The 12,869-nt window shown below is 44.0% G+C and overlaps 1 long non-coding RNA gene across 1 annotated transcript; it reads left to right on the top strand.

Annotated features, from left to right (window-relative positions):
• The first annotated feature begins 533 nt into the window (after positions 1-533).
• LOC144578755 (uncharacterized) lies at positions 534-12,741 on the top strand. The gene is made up of 3 exons (XR_013525130.1): positions 534-742; positions 4,366-4,524; positions 12,252-12,741. It is a non-coding gene; the product is annotated as an uncharacterized LOC144578755 (long non-coding RNA).
• Positions 12,742-12,869: the final 128 nt, after the last annotated feature.

Raw genomic sequence — 12,869 nt, 5'->3', positions numbered from 1 at the left:
CAAATAAAGTACACAATAAATGTAACGCGCTTGAATCATTCCCAAACCATCCTGCCTGCCCCATCCATGGAAAAATTGTCTTCCACAAAACCGAGCCCTGGTGCCTAAAAGGTCGGGGACCACTGTGTTCAGGGAAATAAGCCAGGCACGGAAAAACACATGCCACACCACCTCAGTAACATGGAATCTAAGGAAGTCGCAACTTAGAGAAACAGAGTAAAATGGTGATTACCAGAGGCTGGGATTGGGATATTGGGGTAATACCAGCTAAAGGACACATGATATCAACTAGATAGGAAGAATAAGTTCAATAAATCTTTTTTTTATTTTTCAGAGACAGGGTCTTGTTCTGTCACCCAGACTGGAGTGCAGTGGTGCAAACTTGGCTCACTGCAGCCTTGAAGTCCTAGGCTCAAGCAATCTTCTTGCCTCAGCTAGGACTATAGGCGTGTGCCCCTCTGACTGGCTAGGACTACAAGCATGTGCTATTATGCCTGGATAATTTTTTTTTTTTTTTTTTGTAGAGACAACTTCTGGCTATATTGCCCTGACTGGTCTTGAACTCTTGCCTCAAACAATCCTCCCGCCTAGTCCTCCCAAAGTGCAATGATTACAGGCATGAGCCACCATGCCTGGCCTTGAGATGTATTGTACATTATGATGACTACAGTTGAGAATAAGATATTGTTTACTGAAACTGGCTAAGAGAGTGGATTTGAAATGTTTTCATCATAAAAGAAAGGTAAGTGTATGAGGCAATGCATATTTTAAATAGCTTGATTTAGCCATTCCACAATATATGCATATATCAAAACACCATTTTATATATCATAAATATGTATGATTTTTACTTGTTGATTTAAAAAAAAGAGTAGCCCCAGTGTTAGATATCCAACAGCAGAAGTTTTGTCCTGGAAACTACAGACTTGGAGTTCAGATACAGGATAGGTGTCATGTCATTGGCAATTTCATCAGAACCTAAGAGGTGTGGTGTGTATCAGTCAGGAGAGGCCTACTACTGTAACGTTCAATACCCAAATCTCATTGGCTTGTTCAAAAGACTCACAATCCAATATGGACTGGTGGGTGGGGACCGGGGACTCTGCTCCCAGGAAGCACCTGATGCTCAGCTGTGGTGGGGCATGGTGAGCAGGCAGCCACCACCCAGCAGCTCTGTTAGGGTCTGTCGCAAACACAGAGGGCCTATCTGGGGTTATGCCCTTCCTCAGGCAGCCCATATCCGGTGAGTGAGGTGTGGGTATAAAAGCCCAGTCATTGCAGGCCAAGGCAATACACCTCCAACGGGCAATATTCACTCCACAGCTCCTCACTGGGTTGGCCAAGGCTTTGTTGGGTCTGCATTGGACTTCAGAGTCTTCCCCTCTACCTATTCTTAATTTCTCCCACTGTCCTTCATTATTTTTTAGAAGCAGAGTCTCACTCTGTTACCGGGGCTGGAATGCACTGGTGCAATCATAGCTCACTGCAACCTGGAACTCCTGGGTTCAAGCAACCCTCTTGCCTCAGCCTCCTGAACTATGTTTTTCGTTGTTGTTGTTGTTGCCCAGGCTGGTCACAAGTGATCCTCCCGCTTAGGCCTCTCAAAGTGCTGGGAACCATTTTCCTTTACGGATGTTGATCCCTGATATCTTTTTTTTTTTTTTTTTTTGAGATAGAATCTCGCTCTGTCACCCAGGTTGGAGTGCAGTGGTGTGATCTTGCCTCACTGCAACCTCTGCCTCCCAGGTCCTAGCAATTCTTGTGCCTCAGCCACCAGAGTAGCTGGGATTACAGGTGTGTGTTACCACACCTGGCTAATTTTTATATTTTTAGTAGAGCCTGCTAGCCAGGCTGGTCTTGAATTCCTGGCCTCAAGTAATCTGCCCACCTCAGCCTCCCAAATTGCTGGTATTACAGGTGTGAGCCACCACTTCTGGCCCCTGGTAAATATCTTACACCCCAAATTCCATCTCAGCATCTGCTTCCAGAGCACCTACGCTATGACAACTTTGCAAAACCCTAAGCCTGGAGTTTTTGGCTAAAGAGGATGTGGCCTCTTCCTGAAACCAGTTTCAAGAGTAACTGAGATGTCTGCAGTGGTTGTGTTTTTACCCTCTGGTGTCAGTGGCCTCAGCATCAATTAGATTCCTTTTGGTGTTTTGTTGTTGTTGTTGTTTTCTTTTGTTTAATTTTTCAGACCAAGCCTCACTCTGTCATCCAGGCTGGAGTGCAGTGGCATGATCTTGGTTCACTGGAACCTCGGCCTCCTGGGTTCAAGCAATTCTCGAGCCTCAGCCTCCCAAGTAGCTGGGACTACAGGCATGTGTGACCATGCCCTGCTAATTTTTGAATTTTTAGTAGAGATGGGGTTTCACTCTGTTGGCCAGGCGGGTCTCAAACTCTTGACCTCAGGTGATCCACCTGCCTTGGCCTCCCAAAGTGCTGACAGGCATGAGCCACCGCACCTGGCCCAATTAGATTACTTTTGACCCCCACATTTCTCCTTTTTTGGAATGGTACCACTCATGATTGCAATTGTTCTCTTTCATGGTGAGAATTTTGAGAGGTTCTCATTTCTCCCTTGTTGCAATAGGGCTACTCATGATTGCAATCATCCTCTTTAAAAGTGAGAATTTTGAGCGGCTCTATTTTTGCATGGCCCCCCTTTTTTCCTGCTATTCAGTGGGAGTTGCTTTTGAGGAAACTGGATTTTATAAAAAAAAGAAGTAATGGTTTTAAATGATTGTATTCTTCCTACAAAGTTATTTTAGGGCTCATTTCTTCTGAGACCTTCTCCTCCATGGCCTTACCCTCACTTAAGCACAGACAGCTCTTCAATCTAAAACTCTTGCCCTAAACTTCCTCTTGAAAAGCAGTTTTCCTTGTTATTCAAGGTCCATCCAACTTTATCATCCACTACATGAGTTTGCAAATTCTGTGTCCCAGCCAAGTCGATCTAGCTGATCTTTCAACTTAGGCCCATTTCCAAAACTATACCTGAAACCCTACCTTGTGCCTCATCTCTGCCTGAGGCTACTCCCCTCGCTTCTCATTCTATTTCAAATCTCTCCTCCTCCACAGAGACTTTCTAGACCTCACTGATATTTTGCCCCCCGCACACCTGTATTTAGGAGTCATGTGCTACCTTGAACCCTCTGTTACTCTCTTATGTAAATGTCCCTTCTCCCCATCTCAACTATATACATACTCTTTGTATCTTCCAGAGTCTTATGCTCAATATATGTTTATTTTATTTTTCCTGACCCCGATTTTACCCACAATGGCAGATGTTCCATTATCTCTTCCTCCATACCAAGCCACCCATAGTCCTGTGGGTTGGCTTACCTCAGCTGGGAAGTTCTCACTTGGGGTCTGTCACGTAGTGGCAATGAAACGTCAGCTGGGGCTTCAGTCCTCTGAGGAGTTGGCCAGACTGAACACCCATGGGACCTCACTCTCATGATGTGCATTGGAGCTGGCTATTGGCTGGAAGCTCAGCTGGGTCTGTCCCTCACAGCACTCCTACTCAACCTCACCATGTGGTTTTCACAGCCTGATATCTGGGCTTGCAGAGGGATCATTCCAAGGGCAAGGGATCCAAGATTCCCAGGCAGAAGCTACAAGGCATATTCTGACCTGTCCTCAGAAGTCCCAGAGTGTCACTTCCACAGCATTCTCTTGGACAAAGCAAGTCAAGTATTTCACTTGAAATTTTATAAAACTTAGGAAGCAAATAAGAAAGGATGCAAAGTCAGTTTAAATACTTGTCATAGAGCTGTTCGGCTCAGATTGGTGTGCATTACTGTGTGTATATATCTTATCTCTAGAAGTAAAAAAAATTAAAAGATGGTTACAACAATGTTTTTCCTGAATTTTTAAATTTTTAAAAATTAAACACTTTTTTGTGGAATATTGCTTCCTTTCATCTTCTCTGGAGCTATCATGGTGGCTGAGCCAGGTCTCAGGGAAGCTTTGGGATAGGGGAGCTGATGTCAAACAGCCTCTTGCCTCCCTGCCTCTTTATGGAGCCTGACTCCCCTCCCTGTAGCCAGTTCACATGTTCCTTTATCAATAAAGGCTTCAAGAATGGCCACTGGTGTGTTCCAGGTATAGATTTAACTGCCAAGGGTATCTGGATGGATAAAGTAGCCATGGCCCCTCTCCTTGGGGTGCTTGAGTTTAGCAGAGGCCCTGTGTGCTTCCCACTTTGCTGGCTAGAATTCCCCACCTGGAACTGGCAGTTAGTGGTCCTATATGTCTCCTGGGCCCCTTTAGAGTCCTATATACTTGCTTGGTAAGGTGAGTCAATTCTAGCCCATGCATTTATGTGAATATTGTGACTCAACAGATGTTTTTAACTTCCAGTTTAAAGGAAAGCATTGGAACAGTAGCCATCAAGATATAACACTGTCATGCCAGAGAATAATTCCAGTGATGTGACCATTCAGCCCAGGGAAACAGTCTGAGAGGCCATCAAGACAATGTCGCACCTGCAGGGGACTCCACTTGCTGCGTCCACCTTGGGTAGGTCCTGCTGTTCTGGTCTCTCCACTCTGCTGAGTCACATGGCTACTCCCATACTTCATCTCACTGCAAATATGGCTGTGTGTCAAGAGTGAAATAGACATGGCCTGGTGCGGTGGCTCATGCCTGTAACCCCAGAACTTTTGGAGGCTGAGGCAGGAAGATTGCTTGAGCCCAGGAGAGTTTGAGAGCAGCTTGGGCAAAAATAAGCAAACAGATCGATACAATATGAAACAATACAATACAATAAATATAATACAATACAATACACATGAGCACAACCAGAGTCCAGGCAATACAGGATAGCACAAGGAGCTGATAATTTGCCTCAGCAGTTGAGCCAAAGGAATAGTTAGCAGCTGATTTTAGACATGTCCTATAATGCTGTGCACTTCATTTACTGTCAAAGGAACACATGAATAAGATAGGAATTAAAACAGATTTTCAAATATTTTCTTGAAATTGGCTTCAGTTCCCAGAGGAGATTATTCCATAACGTTTTTTCTCTTTCAACAAGAATTTCTTCACATTGGTTGCCAACCACCCATTATGCTGCATAGAAGTATTAATCATCCCTGTGGAATTTTATATTTTCCAAGCCTCTTAAAAAAAATCCGCCCTCTCCTCTGCCTCCACCCATGGTGCTCACAGACCACTGCCCTGTGGGCACACACCGACTAATCGGTTTTTGTTTGTTACTGGCTTGCCAGGCCAAGTTGCTAAATGGACTTGATTCATCAAGTACTTGTGAACTCAGGGAAATCTCATCAAATTTATTTAAATCAACCCCAGACACAGAAGTGGGTCAGTATGTCCCCATTTATTGCATGGTGTGCTGAAGTCCCCAGAAGAGACGGAAAGCAGACACAGGGTGAGGCCACAACACAGCAGGCATAGTGCTATGCTCTTGGTCTCTAACCCATTACCTAGGAATATATGCAGCACAGTAATGATGGTTTCAGACACGCTCAGTGTATAGTCTGACTCAACATCTCACTCTGATGGAGAGAACATTAGTAGACAGTGAATGAACAAGAATGAACAGTGGTGCCGTGAAACCAGGCACGTGGAAGCAGGTTTCCAGCAGCATTCCAAGACAGGCTGGAGACTGGCTCTTCCTAAGTCTTGCCCATCTTTCAGTTGTCTCATCGTCCACCTGATTACTCAGCCCTGAAGCCTCAGAGTCAACCTCTCTTTCTCCCACCTCACCCACCCCCATCTCCCCACTGCCATATTCAGTACATCAGCCAAGCTTGTTGGTTCCAGGGACACAATATCTACATCCTCAAACCTACCGCTTCTCTCTACACTCACCAGCCTCACTCCAGCCCAAGCCAACTCACCTTTCCACATGGACAACTGCACTGGTCTCCTGGCTTACTAATACATTTAACCGAAGAAGAAGAAAAGAATTAAAAATGTCTACCAGAAAAAAAGGACTGTAACAAAATCAACAATGAATTTTTAAACAGGAAAAGTATCACGACAGACATGCTTAAGGTTAGACTCTTTAATATAGAAAGAGCTAATAGAGATTATTAGAAAAAATAATATTCAAAGAGAGAATGGGCCAATTTTGAATAGTTTGTAATAAAAAATGTATAAAGCATTTTTTTTTGAGACAGAGTCTCGCTCTCTTACCCAGCTGGAGTACAGTGGCACAATCTCAGCTCACTGCAACCTCCGCCTCCCGGGTTCAAGCAATTCTCCTGCCTCAGCCTCCCGAGTAGCTAGGACTGCAGGCGCCTGCCACCATGCCCAGCTAATTTTTGTATTTTTAGTAAAGATGGGATTTTACCATGTTGGTCAGGCTGGTCTTGAACTCCTGACCTCAAGTGATCTGTCCACCTTGGCCTCCCAAAGTGCTGGGATTTATGGGTGTGAGCCACTGAGCCTGGCCAAGCATTTCTAAACAAATGAAAAGATGCTCAGTCTCACTCTAATAAGAAAATACAAATGCAAAGTTTAATGAGATGCAGTTGACATTTAGAGAACTGGTAAAATTCAAAAAGTGTTAAAACCCCTGGATAGTGATGAGGGGATGGTGATGATTGGTCCATCCTCTTTGGAGGGCCATTTAAAAAGCACCAACTAAATTTTAACATCATATGCTCTTTGACTTGGCAATTCTACATCTAGGAATATGTCTTACACATGTATTTGCACATGAACATGAAGAGGCAAATGCACATTGCAGTAACAAAAGAAAGCAGCAAAATGCGCACTGGTAGAGGCTGGGTAAGTAAATTCTAGTACATCCATAGAGTAGACAATGCAACAGTGAAAACAATGAAACGATACTACAATATTCCTTGGTGTGGATAACAGAAATTTTCTTTCCTTCCTTCCTTCCTTCCTTCCTTCCTTCCTTCCTTCCTTCCTTCCTTCCTTCCTTCCTTCCTTCCTTCCCTCCTTCCTTTGTTCCTTCCCTTCCTTCCCTTCCTTCCTTTCCTTTCTTTCTCTTTCTTTCAGAGTCTTGCTTGGTCACCCAGGCTGGAGTGCAGTGGCACAATCTCGACTCACTGCAACTTCTGCCTCCTGGGTTCAGGTGATTCTCCTGCCTCAGACTCCTGAGTAACTGGGGCTACAGGTGCACACCACCACACTCAGCTAATTTTTGTATTTTTTAGTAGAGATGGGGTTTTACTGTATTGATTGGGCTTGTCTCAAACTCCTGACCTTGTGATCTGGCTGCCTTGGCTTCTCAAAGTGCTGGGATTACAGGTGGGAGCCACCATGCCCAGCTGATGAGAGAATTTTTTTAGATGTATTGTTAAAATATAAAAAGCAAAATCCAGAGGATACAAGATACAAGATGCTCTCATATACAAATGGGTGTAGAGACTTACAAACATACATTACATCGATTGCTTGCATATGCATAGATTGTTTCTGGGAAGATATACAAGAAATCCAACAGTGGTTATCTCTGGAAAGGTGATCTGAGAATTTGGAATAAAGGAGAAGAAATTTAGGCTCCATTTCCTTTTATGATGTTTTAATTTGCACCGTATTTAAGAATGGCCTATTTTTACAAAACAGTTAAGATGAAAAGAAAAGAACTGGTTGGCCAGGTGCATTGGCTCATACCTGTAATCCCAGAACTGTGGGAGGCTGAGGCAGGTGGATCATTTAAGAGCAGGAGTTCAAGATCAGCCTGGCCAACATGGTGAAAACCCATCTCTACTAAAAATACAAAAATTAGCTGGGCATGGTGGGGTGCCCCTGTAATTTCAGCTACTCAGGAGGCTGAGGCAGGAGAATCATTTGAACCCAGGAGGTGGAGGTCGCAGTGAGCCAAGATCACACCACTGCATTCCAATCTGGATGAGAGAGCAAATCTCCATCTCAAAAAAAAAAAGAACTGGTTATAAGCAGTCATTTTAAAGGAAAATATTAGTAATACTTTTCTAGAAAATGTGAGGTTTTACTTAGAGAGACTGTAAAAATTCCACTTCTATTACATCTTTTCTTTTTCAGAATTATTGTGTATAAACTAATACTTCAAGCCTAGCCAATATGGCAAAACCTTGTCTCTACCAAAAATACAAAAATTAGCCAGGCATGGTGGCGGGTGACTGTAGTCCCAGTAAATGTGATCCAAACTTACGCGAGATGGTTGCCAAATTGATGGTGTTCTCAAAACACACTGAGATCCATGGATGACAGTTGCTGCTACAGAATAATTAATTAGAGCCTAAGACACAATTTAGGATAATGAATAATAGTTATTGGGAAAGAGATTTATATTTTTCTTTTCCTGATTTTTCTTTTTTTTTTCTTTTCTTTTTAAAAAAAAAAAAAATGGTCTCATGCTCTTGCTGGAGTGCAGTGGTGCAATCATGGCTCACTGCCACCTAGACCTCCTAGGCTCAAGTGATCCTCCCACTTCAGCCTTCTCAGTAGTTGGGACTACAAGTGGATGCCACCACACCCTGCTAATTGTTTAGTTTTTTGTAAAGACAGGGGTCTTATTGTTTTGCCCTGGCTAGTTTTGAACTCCTAGCACCCTCCCTCTGGGCTCAGGGACTATCATTGAAGAGGTGGGTGCATGAGATTGTAAGGGCTGGTTTTGAGGGACAGAGTTAGTTCAGACCCTCCAAATCAAGGATGGGTACACAGATATCTAAACAGCTGGTAAAATAAGGGACTTTGCCACCTGAATTTTTACATACGTGGCACCTTTTCATTCATCCCAACCGTTAAGAATTTTCTGCTTTACCTAGAAAATTTTTGCTGAGAGGATATGAAGTTACCTGTGACAAAATCTCCTGGGGATAATACTCCTAGTTATGAGATTTATGAGGATAGATATGTATTTAAAAATTTTATTTTCAGCTGGGTGCAGTGGCTCACTGAGGTGGGTGAATCACCTGAGGTGAGGAGTTCGAGACCAGTCTGACCAATATGGTGAAACCTCATCTCTACTAAAATTATAAAAATTAGCTGGGCATGGTGGAGTGCGCCTGTAGTCCCAACCTGAGAGATGGAGGTTGCAGTGAGCAGAAATTGCACCACTGCACTCCAGCCTGGGCAACAGAGTGAGACTCATCTCAAAAAAAATTTTTTTTTAGCCACCTTAGGACAAATGACTAAAAGACCACAAAAAGCATTGTGACACAACAAAAATGTCTAAATTTCTTAGCCTCAAAGGTTTTTAACAATGCTTACATATTGGATAGCTCATTGCCATGAGTCTGTAACAAAAAACAAGATTACAGTAGCTCAATGCATAGAAGTTAAAGATTGATAAAGTCAATTTTATAACCTCACTTATGGCTTTCTGTTTGTTGGGTTTTTTATGACTTTAAAATTGTGAAGGTAATGAATGCCTGTCCACATCTCTTCCTATCTGGCTAAAACATATAATTGGCTCTAAGTCTTTTGGCTCTAAGTCTATTAGTCATGTAGCAGGGCATCCCACAGAAGGACAGAATGGACTTGGGGCAGGCAGCTGTGCCACCCCAGCAACACTATGGAAAAAAAAAAAAAGTTTGGTGCCCATTAATGTTGCTTCTGGCAAATCTTGGCCGGAAGGGGGAGAATGTAAACCAAAATCAAACTTCTAAGCCCCCAACCATCTGAATGGACACCTCGTTTCAGCTAAGACATTCCAAAGTTAACCTGAAAAACTGGTTTAGGCCATGATGGGAAGTGGGAGCTGGATGTGCCTCATTATCCCCTCCTCCCTTTTAGAATTACTGACAGAAGGGACTCTTTAAGTATGATAAGAAATAATTTACAACTGATTCTTTCTGAAGCCTGCTACCTGGAGGCTTCACCTGCATGATAAAATTTTGGTCTCCACAACCCCTTATCTTAACCCAGACATTCCTTTCTATTGATTCTCAGTCTTCAGATGATAACTCTTTCAATCAATTGCCAACTGGAAAATCTTTGGATGTACTTATGACCTGGAAGCCTTTGCTTCCAGTTGTCCTGCCTTTCTGGACCAAACCAACGTACATCTTACTTACATGTATCAGCTGATGATTTATGTCTCCCTAAAATGTATAAAGTCGATCTGTGGCCTGACCACTTTGGGTACATGGTCTCAGGGTCTCCTGAGGACTGTGTCACAAGCCATTGGTCACTCATATTTGGCTCAGAATTAACCTCTTCAAATATTTTACAGGGTTTGACTCTCTTTTCATCAACAGTTTGAGATTTTTCATAATAAAAAAAATTACAAAAACTTTTATTGAAAATGCATCTCTTACTGAAAGGAATGGGAATTTCACAACCAGTTCATGTATCCAGAGAATATTAATTCTTTCTAGACTTAATGCTAGGTCTAGCACAATTAATTGCATGTCAATTTAAAAAAAAAATGTAAGCATTGAGAAAACTATATCATATCGACATTAATTAAGTCTATGGGGAAGGAAGCATTTTGCCATAGCCTTGACCTTCAATTCTTTGAACCCCTTCTGAGTTATGTCCCCCACCACACAAATACATACCCTTTAAAATAATTTGTAATAGTTTATCAGCTGACAATTTGATTTGGTCTTCCTTTAATTTGGTTGTGTGCAAAGAATAAGAAACCACCTGACTTAAGAATGATTTTTAAAATCATATCAATAGAATCATTCCTCTTTTAATACCAATCAGCATTTCAAAAATCCCTTTATTTAATGCCCCAGAAGTTATTTCACCCCTGGAAATGCACCGTAGGAAGTTTCAGGTTGGTGAGAGGCTCCCATTCTTCAGGAATTGGAGAAGAGGCTGTGAGAGAAGAGCTGGGAAAGGAGAGCCTCGCCTCAGAAAGGAAGCTGAGATCCTGGGAAGTGATTCCCTTACACTTAGCCCATGCGTTTGAGCCACCGTGTACCCATGTGTCCTTCAAAGACAGATAACCCAGTTTGAAGAATGTTGCTTTCAAGGGTCCTTTCTGGCCAGGTGTGGTGCTCTTACCTGTTAATTCCAGCACTTTGGAGGCTGAGGTGGGAGGATCACTTGAGCCCAGGAGTTAATGACCAGCCTAGGCAACATAGTGAGACCCCATCGCTATAAAAAATAAAAAAGAATCCTTCCAGGATGTGTAGGGCGAGACTATAAGGCCAAAGACTGAGTCAGATTCCTTCCCTCCTGTGTGTCTGCAGAAACCCTACATTTTAACGTGATACATTCCTAGATGCTGCATCCCTCAAAAAGGCATGGTATTTATCTTTAGAAACAATGCTGTAACTGTAGGTTCTGCTGCTGGCCAAGGACTTGCTGGACAATATATGCTAAAAGCACATGTATGGAGCTATGATCCTTCAAAATCCCCTGTTCTTGCTCTGTAATTTGATTCCAGGGCTTAGGAAATGGGGGGACACATATGGGGCTGGCCCTAGGACCAGTTCCAGCCCAGCCATAGCAGACCAGCCAGGGAGGTGCAGTGCCAAGCCTCATGCCCGTGGGCGAGACTGAGCTGGTCAAAGGGCCAATGTGCAGACCCCTTGGTCATAGCATCCCCAGGGGCAAGTCAAGTCTGGGAAAAACCTGAAGTTGGGCAGGCTCTGGGACAGGAAGCCTGCAGAAGAGGTGGGCATTGTGCCCTGGAGTGCTCTGAGCAGGGTGCCTTGGTCCCCTGGGGGCCTTTGGAGCACCTGTCTAGCCCAATGACCATGAGGAATTTGGGTACCTATGAGCTGCCTTCAGAGCCTGGCAGGCTTCAGTGGGGTTCCAGGATCTGCAGCACCAGGAAGTGTGTGGCATATAGGAAGGGCTCAACGACTAATGCTGTCTGGCTGAATACATGAGTGAATGGCTGAATGAGTGAATGCAACGCTTGCCTTGCTGACGGCTGGAGCAGTTTTTTTTTTTTTAAATCAAGGATGGCTTTTATTGATGTACCCATGATGAACCACCCAAAATGTGGAAGGGATGATGACGTTATTACAGTAATCCTCACCAAAGCAAATTAAAATACAAAGGTTATCTGCAGCAGCTTTGCAGTGACATGATGCCTTCATAAATTAAGGAAACTGGCCCCCTGGCCCGGCTGCTCCCTTCATGGTCTTCACAAAATCTTCCCCCTTCTTGATGGAGGCCTTCAGCCTGGGAGTGGCCTCCGCGATCATCTTCTCCTCAGAAGAGGAGACCTTGCTGTTGCTCAGGTTTTTCTCAATGTCCTTTTTCCCCAGCAGCAGCAGTGTGGAGAAGTAGGTACATTTCGTTTCCTGTGACTTCATGAAGGAACATTTCACGCCTTCCTTTCTGTTCATTGCATCCACAAGGAAGAAGATGAAGCAGACACTGGCATACGCCATGGAGAGGGTGGTGGAGCCTGCTGCTGGAGCAGTTTTCACTGACAGACTCCCCGAGACTCTGGATGTCCCGCCTTCTCACCTGTGACACTGATGCGATCATGCCTTTGGATCTACCCTTCCGGCTCAGCTGGCGCCTTTCACTGTTTCTGCTGCAGACTCACCTTCAGGCTTTGCACCCTATTCCAGGTAGCTGTGTGCTTTCATGACGCGCCTGGCTCCTGCAGCTTTGCTGACATAGGTATCTTGAGCTGGGTAGTGACCCCGGCAGGCCTCCCTTCCCAGCACAGAGCCCATTCTTGGCAACAGAATGTGCAGTGTGGCCGGTAGAGATGGGCTTCCCTGGTCAGCATCCTTGAATCAGGTTCCCAAGCCTCTGGGCGACTGTTCGTTGGCAGGGGCTCACCTCTCCTTGTCCTGCAGCTTCTGGAACATAGCACTGACCCCAGGCCACTCTCATCCATCCATTAATTTTTTCCGCTTAATACAAATTTAGGAGCTGAGGTCTGACAGACACTGTGTGTGTGGGTTTTGTGTTGCTATGTAGCTGCACAAACTGAGCTGCTAGAAACAATACAGACGTCTCGT

The sequence above is a fragment of the Callithrix jacchus genome, chromosome 1 (genome assembly GCF_049354715.1).
Source record: "Callithrix jacchus isolate 240 chromosome 1, calJac240_pri, whole genome shotgun sequence".
Taxonomy (NCBI): domain Eukaryota; kingdom Metazoa; phylum Chordata; class Mammalia; order Primates; family Cebidae; genus Callithrix; species Callithrix jacchus.
This window is presented reverse-complemented; position numbering and strand designations above follow the sequence as displayed.